This window comes from Saimiri boliviensis, chromosome 2 (genome assembly GCF_048565385.1).
Source record: "Saimiri boliviensis isolate mSaiBol1 chromosome 2, mSaiBol1.pri, whole genome shotgun sequence".
Taxonomy (NCBI): domain Eukaryota; kingdom Metazoa; phylum Chordata; class Mammalia; order Primates; family Cebidae; genus Saimiri; species Saimiri boliviensis.
The window spans coordinates 155,602,547-155,620,124 of NC_133450.1; the positions used below are offsets into that span (position 1 = coordinate 155,602,547).

Here is a 17,578-nt window from a genome sequence, read left to right on the forward strand (position 1 = left end):
TGTTGTCTCACCAGCAGCCGGTTATTTGCGCATTTACCAATTAAAATGAAACATGCATTTAATGAAGCTCAAAGTTCAATTTGGTGGGGTGCACGTCTTTCTAGCCAGGTCATGTCATGCACCCTCATGCATTCTTCCTCTTGGTTGCATTTCTGCCATTTCCTTTGCAAATTAGAGCAGCACCAGGGAAATAAATGGCAGGCTTCTGTGGCAGGCTGGGAGGTCAGCAACCTGGTGTCTGTCTGCAATTCACACAAACCACAACAATGGGAATGCAAAACGCAAATGTTTGTCTAACAATTATTATACTGAGTGGGAGCACAAGCAGCCTCCTCTTTACAAGAACACTGTGTGTTTGCAAGATGTCTCTAAAGGGGGAGTAGATTTTTACCCTGAAATTTGTCAGAACAGGAAATAAAATCGGGCTTCCCAGAATCAGCAGGGGAAAAATCTCCTGTCTTTAATTAGCAGGCACTTTGGTGTGAAGAGACGGTCTTCTCGGATTGGAGTGGGAGTGGATGGAAAATAATTTCTGGACAATGTAAATGTTAAGAAATGAGGTATTTGGACACTATCTAGAATCATGTTGTCCTCATATGACCCACCTAAATCATGGGAAACCCTGGAGCTGTTGCTCAGCAGCGCCTAACAGCTGACCGCTGGGCAGTAACTCAGGTCAACTGACAGGGGAGAAGAAGGTACAAACTCCTACTCATCCCTCAGGACCCTGGGTAAGACATTTTTTCCTTCATGAAGCCTTCCTGATACCCCCAGGGCTAGAGTGAATTACCCTGAAGAGCACAGGTGGCTTTCCACTGTGTTATGCCTTGCACCATGTTGTATTTATCCATGATCAATCATCTCGTCTCCATAGGACCATGAAGTTTCCAAGGTGGGGCTGACTTTCTTATCTGTGCCTACTCAATGCCAGCTACAGCCTTTGGAACCCCAGAGGAGTTCAGCAACTGTGTCAAATAAATGAATGACAAATCTTGAGGCGCTGAGAGCTGACGTTTGAGTGAACTGTGGCACGTATTTTTATAAGCTGTAAAAAATGGGAAACATTTGTGATACTAAGCTTCCCTTTATTTATCCAACTCAGCATTGCTCACAAAGCATGTTTACCTACATTAGCTCATTTAAGCCTCCCATAAATCTTGTGTGGTCGGGAGGGACAACACTTTCCTTATTATATTGATCATAGAACTGAAGCTCAGAGAGTTCACACAGTTCATCCAAGGCCACACAGCTAGCAAATTATACAGGGAAAAGGAGACAGAGGGGTGTAATATGAGAAACAGTGATTTATTCCCTCCCTACACCCTTCTTCCCTTCATGCCTCTTCTCCTTCCCTCTATCTCCCTCCCTTTCCCCCTCCTTCCTTTCTCCTTTCCTTCTTCTCTCCCTCTCTCTGTTCTTTCCTTCCTTTGATCAATTGTATAATTGAATCTTGGCCCAATGTTTTCTATCTGCATATAACTGAGAGTAATCTTTTCCTCTCTGACCTCACTTTCCTTATCAGTGAGGTGAGGATACCTATAAGAAACCTTTTATTGGAGACAATGTAATTATAATAGATAGTAAGTAACATGTATGGTTACCATTTGCTTTGCAGTCTTTTTCTTTTTTAACTTTCAGAACAGTTTTAGATACACAATAAAAACTGTGAAGATAGTGCAGGGAATTCTCATATACCCCACGCCCTTCTGGCAGTATTTTTAAGTCTTTCACATATATTTTATTTACTTAAAGCTCATAATAACCCTGTGAAGTATCTGACTCCAGGTCCATGCTCTTAACTACTGTGCTTTCCTGTTCCAGGGGAGGTAAGAGCATAGGCCAAGTCGTGGTAGGTGTGTCGTTAGACTAATAGAGTCTAATCTCATCCTATCATGCCCATGGCGTTGTTGACAAAACTAATACAATTACGTTTTGTCCATCCTCCTTACCATTTGGTTTTCAGCATTTAAAGTTGCCTTTGCATTTATTGAAAACAGACTCTTCCCAAGTAAAAATTTGACAAACAGAAGAACTCATCATAGATTATGTTGGCATCTCCCCAGGGACATGTAACCCATAAATCACCCAGTTTTCTAGTTTTCCTTAAGAATCTGTAATGTACGTTGAACCCAGAGTGCAGCATGCTGAAAGGGAGTCTTTTTAGAATGTAGTGAAGTCACTGCTATTGAGACATGTGCTCACATATATGTACCTTCTCTCTTCCAGTAAAGGGTGGCAGAGGGCACAGAAGCCACCAGCAGACTCTTAGGAAGAAAGTAACAGGAGTGGAACTTCATTTCCCCATGGATTGTAAAAGGTGGGAGAAAAGCCATATAAACCCCTAGCGTTCCTAAAATGCCCTTTACGCTTGTAGTGAGTGATAGTTATTCCTGACAGCACAAACGTATTTTCAAGAGGGTCTTTCAGATTTGAGAAATGAGGTAGTGGCTATGCTATTTCAGGAAAAGGGAAAGAAACATTTTTTGATTTTGGGGGGAATATTTTGATGTCTATCTTTTTTAACCGATATGAGAAATTCAAAGAGGAAAGCAGAACTATTTTCAAATGACTGTTGTCTTTTGAACTGTGTTTTTTGAACAGCCTGCTACTCAGAAACACAATGTGTGGGATATCCTTACATTTCCATTATACAGAACTTTTATTGCAATGGTCAGATTAAGTAGACACATCCTACACAGTTTTATTATAGTAACTGGAAAGATTGTTTAACTGGGACTTCGGAATAGCAACAAAAAAATGTGTAGAGAAAAACTGAACTCACTCTGCAAAAAAAAACTTCATATACTTTAGAATTGATTTAGTATGAGTATATAATCCTTTCTTGAAGAACATGCAGGGTGGTCCTGCTATTGATTTCCAGATTCTTCTCACGCAGTGATAGATGAGAGAAGCTGTTGTACTCTGTTTTAGTCCAAAATCTTCTGCTGGGTTCATGTTAGTTCTCATGACTTGTAGTCTTATGTTCTATCTTGTCCCTGCTTGCTGTGGCTGAATTGTGTGTCTCCTACAATACGTATGTTGAAGTTCTAAGGATCAATGTCATGGTACTTGGAGGTACTGTCTTCCGGAAGTAACTAGGTTGACATGAGGTCATGAGGATAGGTGCCCTGTGTTGGGATTAGTGTCCTCATGAGAAGAGGAAAAGAACAGAGATCTTTCTCTCTCCCCTATGTGAGAATACAGTGGGAAAGCAGCCATCTTCAATCCAGGAAGAGGCCTTCACCAGAAACCAAACTTGCTAGTACCTTGATCTTGAACTTCCTGGCCTCCAGAACTGTGAGAAATAAGTGACTGTTGTTTAAGCCACCCAGGCTATGGTATTTTGTTGCAGTGGCTTGAACATGCTAAGACACAAGTTAAATTGGTCTATGCCAGGGATGGCAGCTTCTTGAATGAGGCATCTTATTTTCAGTCTCTCCTTTTGATGTCCCAAAGTTCATCTTCAGTGAATTATTTAATAAGATCTCGTGAAAAATTGTCTCTGCAAATTTCGGTTTTGCTTTCTTCCAGTGGGACTGCAAACTCTCTGATCCTAACAACGTTACCTGCAGCAGCCTTTGTTAGGCTGCTTTCTCCTCTGCATTTTGCTCTACGTGCTCTAAAGGGAGGGGGCACTGTTATTTAATAAGGAGCAATTCTCCAATGGACTGTGCAGTAAAACTGGGTTTTACTGCTGGAAAGACATATGTAAGCCATGAAGTTTCCTCTATAACACCATTAAGTACTCCTGAAACAGCATGACTTGGTGGAGTGCCACAAATTAACCATGTCATAACCAATAACCTAAGCATTATTACTTAAACAATTAGAAATATTAGGGGAGAAAGTTTTTCACCACTTCTGTCCTAAGTGTTGAACTGAGCCTTTTCCTGATACTTTGAGAAAATAGGCTAAATCTCACAGCAGAGGGAAGTATGTGCTAAGTACCTTCATTCTTAAAGAGAATGCCAAGATCTACACAGTTGCTCAAGGCTCCCTTCCCACCCAGTGCCCCACCTCTCAGACTATTTTAATTGAGGAATAAAATAGGAAGTGGGATCATGGAGGTAGAGAGCTTCAACTTGTTTAGTAGAAAGAACTAATTTCTTTTTTTCTTGTTGGAGACGATAAAGGAATGCTCTGTCCTGGTCCCAAACCAGGTCCAAGTGTGGGTGGTTGAAGACAATCACTCATCATTGACAACATTTTAGATGACAGTGTAAAAAGCCTGCAGGAACGGGAGAGAGCATCTCAATTTCAGGCTGTTTGCTGAGGAGGCAAAGGTTGTAGGCCCACTCATGGCACCAGAGCAAAGCATGGTGAGAGAGATATTAGGAGAACTTAGCATGATTTCTAGTGTTGCCTGTATATACACAAAACACGTCTCTTTCCGTGAGATTGTAAAGGCAGCAATTTGGCTAGAACAGCCAGGGATGGGAGGGCAAGGGAAAGTCAAAGCAGAGCATTGCATCCTTTTATTGTTTGATGTGGTCAGGATGTGGAGCTTCCTAGGGACCAAGTGGGTGCTGCAGAAGGTGACCAGCTCTAGCTTTCTTGTTGAAAACTAAACCAAGAGCACAACTTCTAGAGCAATAGGACTTCAGAAAAAGAGACTGTAGAGTGACCATCTGGGTCAGGAGCTGGGGGGTGAGGGTATCTTGAGAGCACCTCATCTATGTCAGGGAACAGTAGTGCAGGTACCTAATGGGTCTCTGAAGCACCTAGAGCTTTGTCTCATGACAGGGCCAATGTTTGAACATGCACTACACATTTGCCGTTTTCTGCTTCCTCTGAGGAACCCATGACAGAATGGAAAGAATCAAGGAAAGAAGGAAGGAATGCCCCTCATCTCCTTTCAGTATAGGCACCTGAGCATAGGTCAAGCCTGAGCTGGAGGAAGGAGGGAGGGTAAATTTACGTGAAATCAGAAGTTCACTTTTTAATATCTGGGAGTCAATTTTAATGAAACAGGATATAACAAATTTAAGACTGGTGAAGAACCTGAAACCCAGTCTAGATGGAAACATTATTGAAGAATGCTTCCTGCTATTAAAAGAAAAAACTTGCAAATGTTGAAATGTCTGAAAAGAAATGGCTGGATGTGATGGAACAGGTAACAACAAATTGAGAACCAAAATCTATACCATATTTGATATAATAAGTCTATGTAGAAATTTAATGAATAGAATATTCACAGAATAATAATTAAATCATGATGTAAAGGAATAACCTGCAGTAATTATAGTGAAAGCAGCATAAAAGTAAAGAGAGAAAAACATTAGAGGGAAGTGGATATGGAGAAGCCAAGTACAGTCCAGTCAGTATAAACTGACATTCCTAAATAATAGAATTTTAAAAACGGAACCATTCAAAGACATAATGCTGGAGAAATCGTCTGATGTGAAAGAAGCATTTCATAGGCAAAGCAAAAAATTGAGTGCCAGGAACATTTGATTCAGAACAATAAATATCTAGACATATTCTGGCTAAAAGAATTAACGTAAACAGTAACAATTTTTTTTTAAAGAAAATAGGAAAAACAGGTCATCTACAATGAGAACAAAAATCAGGCTTTAGTCTTCTCTGCAGCAATCTTCAATGGCAGAACACAAAGGAGAAATGTCTACAAAGTTCTGAGGGAAAGAAAAGCAGACCAGGAATCTTGCATCCATCTACTTGTTCAAATATAAACAGAACTGTCAATCTCAAGTATACATGAAATCAAAGAATATAGCACTCGTTAGCACTTCTTAAAAATCAACTCTGCAATAACATCTTGCCCCAAAAAAAGATGAACCAAAAGAAAGAGCCCAGAAACAGAAAATACTTGGTAAATCTAAATATAAAATTATTTTAAATTTGAATATAGTATAAATTTAGTAAATTGAACAAAGATAGCTAGAGAACAAAATGAAAAACAGTTAAACCATGGCAAAGTAAGTGTGCTATATTGTCCGATATGGAAAGAGAAGAGATGGTGACAGGAAATGGAAATATTTTAATCTGGTGTTAGTGGGAGAGAAAGTACTTCCGAAAATATTTCTCTAAAGTTCAAACAGAAATTATGAAACAATTGAGAGACTGGAAATTTTGTTTTTAAACTTCCTTAAGTCTCCATTTCAGACAGTGTAGATGGCTACTTTCTCATAATGCCTCTAAATGCATAAAACGTACTTACAAAAAAAACTTATTAATTATATTGAAACATGTTTATCAAGTTATTAAAAAGAATTGTTTGATATTGAAATAAATGTGCTTCTTTATTAATGCATTAAATAACCAAATGCGATAGTGGGTTTAATAAATATTATAATTTTAAAGTAATGACAAATGTTAACGGTATTTTGAAATATCTGAAGCACATGTAACATGAAATGAAGATGTCTGTCACAGGTACTGTCAATGCTCCTACGATGTGCAGTCTCCCTTTATAGTTGAATGAAATGCTGAATTTCAGCTAGAGGTTAGCAAAAATTAAGATGTGGTTTTTTTTCTCATTCAAGTTCACAGACCATCTAAATTCTTTCTTTCCACGGGTTTCCACGCGTCCTTAGACTTCCATACTAAGAATTTTTTTCCTAATGCTAATATAATTTTAAAATCTCATAATTTTTTCATACTCGAAAAAGAGTTAAATATACAAATAGATGAAGTTATTTTTTCTTTTGTCCTTAAACGGTGATGAAATGAATTACTTTTCCTCTCATTATATTCAACTTCCAATGACGATTTGTAGATGACAGTATCGGTTTTAAATGTACTTATCTTGATACATTTAGATTACAAAAAGAAGAAGGAAAGGCTAGGAGAAAATTTCGATTTTGGTCTGAATTGCCTTAGGTAGGTATGAATATAGGAGATCAGAGGTGTGCCATTGGCTTGGACACAATGCCTTCTTTCTGATTTCTTGGTGCTCACGAGCACTATATTGGGTGAATGAGAATTGCCCAAAGTTATGACCTCTATAGTTCCTAGTGGCATTAAACATTTCAACACAAGAAAATCTGAAAATACACATCAATTATAATTTGTTCAAACAAAAGCATGGCTCTAACTGAAGCTGCAACTTTTAGAGACAAACAGAAAGAAACGCAAGCCTGGGGGAATAAGGTAAACCTTGGCAAAGTGACTTTTTCTAGGACGAGAGCCTGGTAGACATTTAGATTGTTTTTTAACTAGGATGCTCTGCAGGATGTGGGATAAAAAGAATTTTACTGCCTGTCCAATGCATCGAACCAGTTTTTTATCCTTATATTTTTGAAGTTCGCTTGAACTTGACTTTGTCCTCACACTCCCATGGCCACTCTGGCTTCCTGTTATTATCAGACAATGAGTCCCAAATGTATCATTTTCTTCCTTTTTCCACACGGTGTGTATATGCTGTTCACTCTTATGGTCCCTGTTGGGCTTGCTCTGTCAATCAAAGATAGACTATTTCTTCCTAAAGCATTCTGCTCTGGCGGTCAATTGGCTCCAAATTTCTGTGTAATCATGTAAGATGAGAAATTCCTCAACACATGTTGAGTTAGATGAGGAACATTAATGGAACGCTTCCTGGGACAGAAAAGGATGGCCCCTTTTTCCCCTTGGAGTTCTTTAAAGGTTCCACTGAAAACACTTTAATAAATATAGGAGTCAGACAATATATTTCTCATTTTTAAATAACTCCATTGTGATTTAGACAGCAGACATCTCACAGTTCTTAGACCAAAGTATCACTGTCCAGGAATTTGTTGTCAAGTATTCATTCCAACAGCAAGAATAAAATATGCTACTAGATGCCAGGCACTCTGTATTGTAGTAGGTTTCTGCCAAAGCAATAGTCATAACCTATGGCCAATAAAGTTCCAAAATATATAATAGATTTCTAGGTAGCTTGATGTGCAGTGAATATATATAATTGGCATTATCTATGTCTATGGTGCAGAAGTCTGTGTAGTGTAACAAAGTTAGTTATCAATGAATAAAGTAGTGCTCAACTCTACGACTGGCTGGTATCTCTGCACCGAGAGATTAACAGAGAGACTTTCTGAAAACAAAGACAGGTGTGAGAGACTTTGAATTCACAAGTATTGCATTAAGACTCTTCTATAGCAATATGTAAATTACCTGCCTGTGTCTCTTGAGTAAGCATATTCTAAGAAGGCAAAAATAAACTAATTTTTCATGAGATAAATCCATAAAGGAACCCAAGTAATGAGAAAATAGAATTCCCTTGAGAATAAAAGCGGGGAAAGTGTAGAAATGGTGACTTCATAAGAAGATGAGGCTAGCAAGCCCTACAGAATGTCCCTTTATATCCACATGCAAGAGTTAGGCCAGTGTTGCAAGAGATGGTATCTTCTGAGTTAGCAAACATAGTTTGTTGGAAGCATTTATATTTTAATTAAAATCTTGCATAACTTACATCAGTTTCCTACTCCCAGCCTTCCAAGTTGTCGGGAAGATGTATTTTTAGATGAGATTAACATTTAAATCAGTAGACTTTGAATAAAGCAGATTACCCTCCAATCAGTTGAAGGTCTTAAGAAAAAAAACTAATTGACCTCCCCTGAGAAAGAAGAAATTCCAGTCTGGCTTCAGACTCCAGCTGCAACATCAACTCTTCCTTAGGTTTCTAGCCTACCTAACTACTCTGCAGATTTCGAACTTGCCAGCCTCCGCAATCATGTGACCCAATTCCTTGAAATAAATTGTTCTCTCTCTGTCATTCTCTTTTTTGTCTCTGTCTCTTTCTCTCCCTCTCTCTCTCTCTACACACACACACACACACACACACACACACACACACAATTAGTTGTATATCTTTAGTGAACTGTCACTACGACAGGTCCTTACTGGTGTCTCTTTCAAAAGGATTGGAGTCTACAACTCTGGAATACCCTCATGATATGTTTGGTGGACTGGGCAAAAATTGGATGTGCTAACGAGCCCTTTTGTATTTGAGGCCTGAAATGGGAAGTGGCCCTAATACAGGACAGGCAGGTTAAGGCAGGGTCTATTCACTGACAGAGGTCTCAGCACAAATCAAGCCTATTTTCTGACATCAGCTTTCACCCAGAAAATAGCTGTAAATATAAATGGAGCTGGGAGCAGGTAGCGTGATGCCAACTCTCTATGCCACCTCCTATCTCTTATTATTACTATTATCTATTTACCAGTGGGTTATGCCACCCCAGCTCACTCTCAGCTCCCTGACAACTTTGGATCCTGACCCTAGATCTATTGCCATTTTTTGTGACTTCAGCATCTCCAGCTGATGACCTATCTAACACTTGGCTTCTCATTCCCTTACTTCCTTATAACCAACAACATACTGTTTATTTTATATCCCACCCCAGTCAAGTTTCATCTTGGACCTTATCAACACTGGTGACTGCTCCAATTCTAACATCTCAATTTCAAATTTCATTCAGTCCATACATTGCTTTCAGCTGACTTGCTCTGATATCCCTCTTCCATGGTTCTTTGACCAAGAAGACCCTCAACTCCCTTGATCTGTTGCTTTCTCACTTTCTGTCCATGTCTTCTTGTTTTGCCTGCCCCCATTCTTGTGCAATTTATCATTGTCTGGTTCCCCATTATGCTAACACCATGGCCAATACCTTTAACTAAGTGGAAGGAAAATGCATGCATCTCACTGAGCACCTGAACCTAGGGATTCCTAAAAGACTAGGCCCTCATAATTTTGAAGGGTAGTATATTCTTAGGAAAGGTGGTGAGGTAGCAGGGGTACTTAAAGGCCTTTAGGGAATTGGAAGCAGATTTCTCAGCATGTAAATTAAAAATTAAAAGGATTTTTCTTTGTTTGTTTAAGTTTATCAGGTTGGGGGCTCCTTGTAGATGGCAAGAAATAACCTTGACTTTCTGAATCCCCTCAACTGAAGTAACTTCATGCAGCCACCAGATCTGAAAATCTTTCCCTTGTTCTAAATGCACACAACTAGAAAGACTTTTTTAAAAAATAACATCTAGACATTTTTGGGGAGTTTTTTTTCCTGTCATGTTGAGTATAGAAACACATCATCACAGTTACATTTGCTAGTAGATGACTGCTGACTTCCAAAATCATATTTATTCCAGGGGGATTGGTAGTTCAAATAATGTCTAAATGATCTGCTCATGTAGGTGAGCTAATAGCCACGTAAAACTATTTAAATTAAAATTAATTAAAATGAAAGAAAATTATGAATTTAATATCTTGATTATACAAGCCATATTTTATGTGCTCAGTAGCAATATATGGCTAGTGGCTACCATATTGGATAGTGTGGAGAAACTTTCCATCATCACAGAAAGTTTATTGAACAGGGGCAGAGACTATGGCCCCAGGCCAAATCTGGCTCCTGGCTTATTTTTGCATAATCTGCAAGCTAGAAATAGTTTGCACATTTTAAAAAGATTTTAAAGAAAAATATGTGACAGAGACTATATGTGGCCTGCAAAAGGCCTGAAATATTTACACTCTGGCTTTTTACAGAAGAAAGATTGTCAACCTTGTCTAAGATAACAAAGCACTTAAATGTGGATGTTTGTATAATGCAGTTTGGAATGTTGCTGCTCATGGTCAAGAATTATATTTGTTACTATGTTATGGTATGCGATTTAGTATAATACATGGTTTATGCTATTGAGCATTAATTCAACTAAATACTGAAAACATTTTAAATATCAGTTGCTAGACATGCTTAGATGAATAATACATTTGAGGAATTAACATTTTATTGGAGGAGGTAGATGTACAAAGTTCCAAGTATGGCACTAATTAGACTACAAGTACTACTAATAATGATATTAGACACAATGGTATTCAAGAGAAGAGCAGGGAGTGAAGAATTCTGACTAGGGCTGTGTTGCTTGATTGTAAAGAAAGCAGCATCTAAGTGGGACTTGAGGATGAGTAGGAATTAAATAGAGAGGCAGGGAGAAAGGTGTTCCAGGCTACGGAAGTGGCAGAAGCAAATGTGTGAAGTGTTAAAAACACACGGGGCATTTGAAGAAATGTCAGATAGCTGAATGTGATTAATCACAGGATGAAGAGTAAGTGAAGGGAAACAAAGAGGAGTGAGAGTTGCTATTTGAGGAGAGATGCTGGTTTTCTATTACTAGGCAGTGAGCGGGCTGACTCATAGGGTCCTCAGAAGAAGGCCCTCATCTGCTGGGTACCTGAAGTATCAAAGAAAATGATATGCCCATTTTTCATCCCTCTAGGGTTGGCATCTGTATTTACCAGATGTGATTAAGGGCTTTGAAGTGGCAGGAATGGTAGATTCAGGGGCATTGTAACGATGGGAAATTGGCACAGTCACCTCTAATGACTTAGCTTGACTTAGTTTCACTTTCAATGTTGCTTTGGGGACAGCAAGTCTTGTTTGGTGGGAAGAATGGATGATGATCGTGGTCACAACCAAATAATTCTTAAGGTACAACCATAAAACTGTATATTTTGCCTGAGACTGCAGAAAAAATACTGAAAAAATTGCCCCTCTGCATAATTGTATTGCTGAATTCCCAGAAAATCAAGCAGGGTGATAGAGTCAATGTAAGAATCATAATACTATCTCACAGAATGGCATTGGGTCTGATGAACTTGTACCTCTTCCACTTCCATTTTCTGGAGTTTTATGATCATGAACATTTGACAAAGGACTTAACCAAACCCTCTGAAATTCTAGTATTTTGTTTCTGGGAATAAAGCAAGTAGGCTGTGAGCTTCTTAAATAATATGCATGGTTGATCTAAAACTTATGAGAAAGAGTTTGGATTTTTCCCTTTGCCATATGATAACATCCAATGTTTTATTATTAGCTGCATTTGTTTAACTTTTTCATTGTATTTAAAACACAAGAGATTATCTTCTTTAGCCAATGGCCACAGGGACAAACTGTAGGCTAGGTTGTGCCAAGTCTAAAACTTATTCACAATTCATGGAGGCGAAGTTTCAACCTAAACCCAAACCTTTTGGTGTTTGAGTTAATTTATATTTGGCAAACAATAATTTCAGGTCTCAAAAAGGAAAAACAAAACGAGAAATTTTTCTTGGAAGCCTATTTTAAGGACTCGTGGATACTGTATACTTCTGAGGGGAAAAAAAAAACCACCCATGTTTTAAGAGAAAGCCAATAGGAAACACATGGATTAAATTGCCCTCAAAGGACAGAAAGCTTTACAAATTAGAAGGGAATAGGACTTTCCAAAAACCTGCTAATGTTTTAAAGACCCCAAAGTTTGGAAGAAAAAGAAATAAGCCCAACACATGCCCATAAAATGAATGTCTTTATTTCTAACCAAAATGAATCATTACCAATTTGTCTCCCGCTATCTCTGCTTCATGGATGATGAAATGGAGAGAGTGGGTTTCTAAATCATGCCACATTGAGATACAGGATTTAGACATCAGATGATGATGTCGTTTGCCCTTGTTCCTAAGTATGAGAAAAGGAAACTGGTACAGTGGTCTGCCTGGAAGTCCTAGACATAGTGTCCTGGCATTCTGCTGAAATTCTCCCATCCTCTGGTCAATTGTCCCACAGAAAAGGGCAAAGGAAACACTGGTTATCCATGAAGTCTAGATTTGGGGCCACACTTAAGGGACTATAGAGTATACTCTTTATATCTTGATGTAGTAGCCCTGCATCACCAATACATTTAATGTATGTAAACTCAACTCTGAATGCTGTCCAAAATGTGAAAAGACAGAGAAGAAGCAAAAGAACAAGAAAACACAGGTAATTCCAATGCCATTCTACTCAATTAACTTGAGATGGGAGGCCAATCTCTTCAACCTCAGGTGATCTCCATTCCTATGTAACTTTCTTAGTGAGATCATCTTGCTTCACTCAAAGTAATTCTAGTGATGAAATAAACAGACATATGTGTTTAAATAAAATGACCCCAGAGTGCAAGCCGCATGCTATGACTGCAGCTCAACTAAATAAATGGTAATTTATTTTCCAAAGATAACTGTGATGGATTTACTGAGAAACTATGCATTGACTTGCCATGTGACCCCTTTCTAAAAACTTTTTCAATAACAATTGGATATCCTGCTTGTTACTTTTCTTTTGCCTTGACTTCAAAATTTAGTACCTACGTAAGATGGTGTCACATTTTTTTTTTTTTTTTTTTTTTTTTTTTTTTTTTTTTACTATAGCTACTGCATCAGCATTCACTTCTAGGCCTAACATGAGTTTTTGAAACCCAGTAGTACCTTTGGACTAGTGAAAATTTCCCCTCTCTGCATTTGTTTGTGATATACCCCACATTTTCCTCATCCCACTGACTAAAACGCCTAACATACCTCACAGCTGCTGACCACAAAAATCCCTAATGATCAACACCAGAGTCGTGTAAATAAATTCACCCCTACCACGTGTTTCTGTAAACTAGCTAATACACAACCCTTGAGGGAAAGCCTAAGGGATATTGCCCCTGGACCTTAATAAGGGCGTAGGTCCAAATGCCTTTGTTAAGAGGTTCTCGGGTCCTCTTTTTCTCTCTCCGTACTTACCTGCAGGCTGTCTTCCACGGCTTCTCACTGGCCTCCTGTCGGTACCCCTGACCTCTCTCAGATCTGTAAGTACATTTATTCTGTTTCATGCATTTTTGTCTTACCTCTTTGTGTCTCACCTGACTGATACATCCCAAACCAACTTTTCCCCATCAGGGTTCTCCTAGAACAGGCATCCCCAAACTACGGCCCGCGGGCCGCATGCGGCCCCCTGAGGCCATTTATCCGGCCCCCCAACGCACTTCAGGAAGCAGCACCTCTTTCATTGGTGGTCAGTGAGAGGAGCACAGTATGTGGCGGCCCTGCAACGGTCTGAGGGACAGTGAACTGGCCCCCTGTGTAAAAAGTTTGGGGACGCCTGTCCTAGAAAGTGGTTATCTTGGCTTTTGGCCCATTGAGGTCTAGGAAAGACTGATAAAACAAACTAAAAATAAACCGTAATAATAAAAATCACAACAGAAGAAATTCCATTGTTAGCCACCTGCAGAAAGCCAGTAACTGGATGAAGACAAAGGAAATTCAGAGAGATGGAAAACTATACCCAAGGCATAGCATCACCATAAAAAACGTTAAAGGAAAGAAGAGCTGGTTACAATCAAAACACGGGCAAGAGGCATGCTTTGCAGAACCCTGATTTTATTTTTCTTTTTTTACTTTTAAGTTTAGGGGTACTGGTTTGTTAGACAAGTAAACTGTGTATGTGCAGGTTTGTTATACAGGTAAATTGGGTCGTAGAGGTTTCTGGTACAGATTATTTTGTCTCCCAGGTATTAAGCCTAGTACCCTTTAGTTGTTTTTCCTGATTCTCTCTCTCCTCCTTTTATCTACCCTCCAATAGGCCCCAGTATGTGGTGTTGCTCTCTCTGTGTTCATGTGTTCTAATCGTTTAGCTCCTACTTACGAGTAAGAACATTCAGTATTTGGTTTTCTGTTCATGTGTTAGTTTGCTGAGGATAATCACCTCCTGCTCCATCTATGTCCCTGCAAAGGACAAGATCTCATTGTTTTTTATGACTATGTAGTATTCCCTGGTGTATGTATTATCTTTATCCAGTCTATTATCATTGTTGGGCATTTAGGTTGATTCCATGTCTTTTGCCACTGTGAATAGTGCTGCAATGAATGTACACATGCGTGCGTCTTTATGATAGAATGATTTATATTCTTTTAGGCATATACTTAGTAATGGGATTGCTGGGTTGAATGATATTTCTGTTTTTAGGTCTTTGAGGGATTCCCCAGACTGTCTTTCACAATGACAGCCCTATTTTCTATATCTGAACAAAAGACTATGAAAACGTAGTGACAAAGGTTGTTATAAATTCAAAATCTGTAGTTTTAAAATATGCTAATTAAAAATATTTGAAGTCGTCATTCATTTAAAAATATGTCAGATCTTTATTGTAAGCAAAAGTAATTCTAACTTTAAAAAAAATCCTATTAAAGCTATTGAAGATACTTCAAAAATCAAGAGTGAGGGAGAAAGGAACAAAAATTCTCTTAAGTGAAAAATCATGTGTTAAGTCTTTTAATTTATGTATTACCTCATTTGATCCTCACAAGAACTGTGAAAGTTAGATCGAGGTATTACCTAAGGGGGATCAAGCAGCTAGGGATGTAAAAGTGATTCAAGTTCAAACCTATTTTAACCCCAAAGCCTTACATCCAGACTTACTTTCTATATCCAGGAAGATGGAGTTTTATTTCAAGGTCATATGGGATCTGGGAAGATATCTAAATGTAGAGCATTTCTGAATACCCCCAAGTAAAGATTAGGGTTTTCTGCATCCTATTTGCCAAGCATTATGCTGGGGACCTTGTCGTATCTCTTTTAAGCCTTTTAACAATCCAGTGAGCTGGGCATTATTATTGTAGCTGTCTTGCGGATAAAAATCATTATAAACCTCACCTTCTTTATTTGACATCAAAGGCTGTGTTGTTTTAATATTAATCACTGCTAACCTTTATAACTGATCTTCAGCATTTTTAGTGTCTGCCATTTTTCATTAGAAACAGTAACCATACTCTGATTCCAAGTCAAATGCTTAAAAGTCATAAACACACGCCCTAACAATTCTTTCATATGGAGCCTATTTCTTTGGCAAGTGCATTTAACTCTTGTTTTCAGCCTCCATTTGTCCTCATCTGCTGTATAATCTCTCTCCCTCAGTTATTTCCTGCCACTAAAATCCTCTGTTTATTTGGTTCTTCTCTCTTCTTGGTTATCCTTGCTAGAAGTTTTTCAATTTTGTCTATCTTTTCTAAAAAACAACTTTTTGTTTCATTGTTCCTTTGTAATTTTTAGTCTCAATTTTGCTTAGTTTTGCTCTGGTCTTTGTTATTTATTTTCTTTTGTTAATTTTGGATTTGCTTTATTCTTGGTTTTTTTAGTTTCTTGAAATGCATTGTTAGGTTGTTAAATTGTAATCTTTCTACTTTTGTAACGTAGGCGTTTGTTGTTACAAGCTTTCCACTTAGCACTGATTTGCTGAATCCCACAGGTGTTGTTTCCATTTTCATTTGTTTTAAGAAGTTTTTAAAAAAAAATTTTCATAATTCACCCAGTGGCCATTCAGGAGCATGCTGTTTAATTTCTATGTATTAGTACAGCCGTTTTAAAATTGATAATTAGATAATTTCATTGTATTGTCATCTCACAATTTGTTTAGACATTAACACATTGATAGGAATTTGCATTTATTTTATTTTGATCGTGGGAATAAAACTGGCATGCACACAAACAAGTCATTATGCAAACATATCTTTACATTTCTCTTGATTAAATATTTAGATGTGGAATTATTAGGTCTTATGATAAAAGTTGCTAAAATTTATAAGAAACTCTTAAACTGCCTTCAAAAATGGTTGTAGCATTATGCTTTCTCATCAACAGCATAGAATAATTTTAATTTCTCCATCTCACAATACTTGCTATTGTCGATTTTGTAAATGTTAGTTTTTCTAATAGATTTGTATTATAACTCAGTGTGGCTTTCACTCGTATTTCCCTAGTGGCCAATTATGTTGGGCATATTTTTATGTGCTTATTTAACATTCACATATATTCTTTAGTAGAGCAACTGTTCTTTCGCATATTTTTCTTAGTTGTCCATTTTATTATTGAGTTTGAAGATGTTTATAGATTATAAATACAAGTATTTTTGTAGGATTTATATTTTCCAAACATATATCCATGTGTATATACATATATGGTTTGCAATTTTATTGATACTACCTATTAAAGAGAAAAATGTGTTAATTTTGGCAAAATATAATTTCTTTTTCTTTTATATTTCATGCTTTTTATGTCCTATTTTAAGAAATCTTTGCCTAATCCTAAATTTTACTGTTTATTTCCTGCCTGTTTCTTCTTCCAGAAGTTTTATTGTTTTAGCTTTTTTATTTAGGTCTCTGATGCATTTTGACATATTGTATGAGGTAAAAGTCATGTTACTAGTTTTTAAAATACAGAGGTACCATCCTTCTAATACAATTTGTTGAAACGAATTCCCTTTGCAATAGCACTACTTAGGCACATTTGTCAAACATCAATAGCCAGTATATGGGTAGCTCTGTTTTTGGACTTTGTTTCATTGAGGTGTGCATCATTTCAATACCAACCTGTCTTGTTTACTGTAGCTTTAGAGTAGACATCGAAATCAGATAATGTGAGTCTTCCAACTTTGTGCTTCGTTTTCATAGTTTGTATATTCTGGATCCCTTGGGTTTCCAATGGATTGTGGAATCAGCTGCCATTTGTTTTACAAATAAATCAGTTGGACACTGGTTTCTCTAAAGATCATACCAATCTTTCAGCTTTTACAAATAAATCTGTTGGGATTTTGCTTAGGAATGAACTGACTTTATAGGTCAGTTTGGAGAAAATAAACATTTAACAATATCAAAACTTATGATTAGGTGAATGATATGTCTCCATTTTTAGGCCTTAATTTGTCTTACAGTCTTTGACAGTTTTCGGTAAATAGGACTTGCACATATTTTGTTAAATGTATTCCTATATTTTGTGTTTGATGCCAGGGTAAATGGTATTTTAAAAATTCAACATTC

The 17,578-nt window shown here is 37.6% G+C and overlaps 1 long non-coding RNA gene across 3 annotated transcripts in view; it reads left to right on the forward strand.

Annotated features, from left to right (window-relative positions):
- Positions 1-17,578, forward strand: part of LOC141582831 (uncharacterized) — a 541,347-nt gene that overhangs the window by 325,418 nt on the left and 198,351 nt on the right. For 2 of the 3 annotated variants that reach the window (XR_012515747.1, XR_012515744.1), the window contains exons 4-5: positions 2,227-2,317; positions 13,517-13,755. This is a non-coding gene — a long non-coding RNA (uncharacterized LOC141582831). Of the gene's footprint in view, positions 1-2,226; positions 2,318-13,516; positions 13,756-17,578 lie in introns of those variants that run through there. The other variant, XR_012515748.1, reaches the window with a different exon arrangement.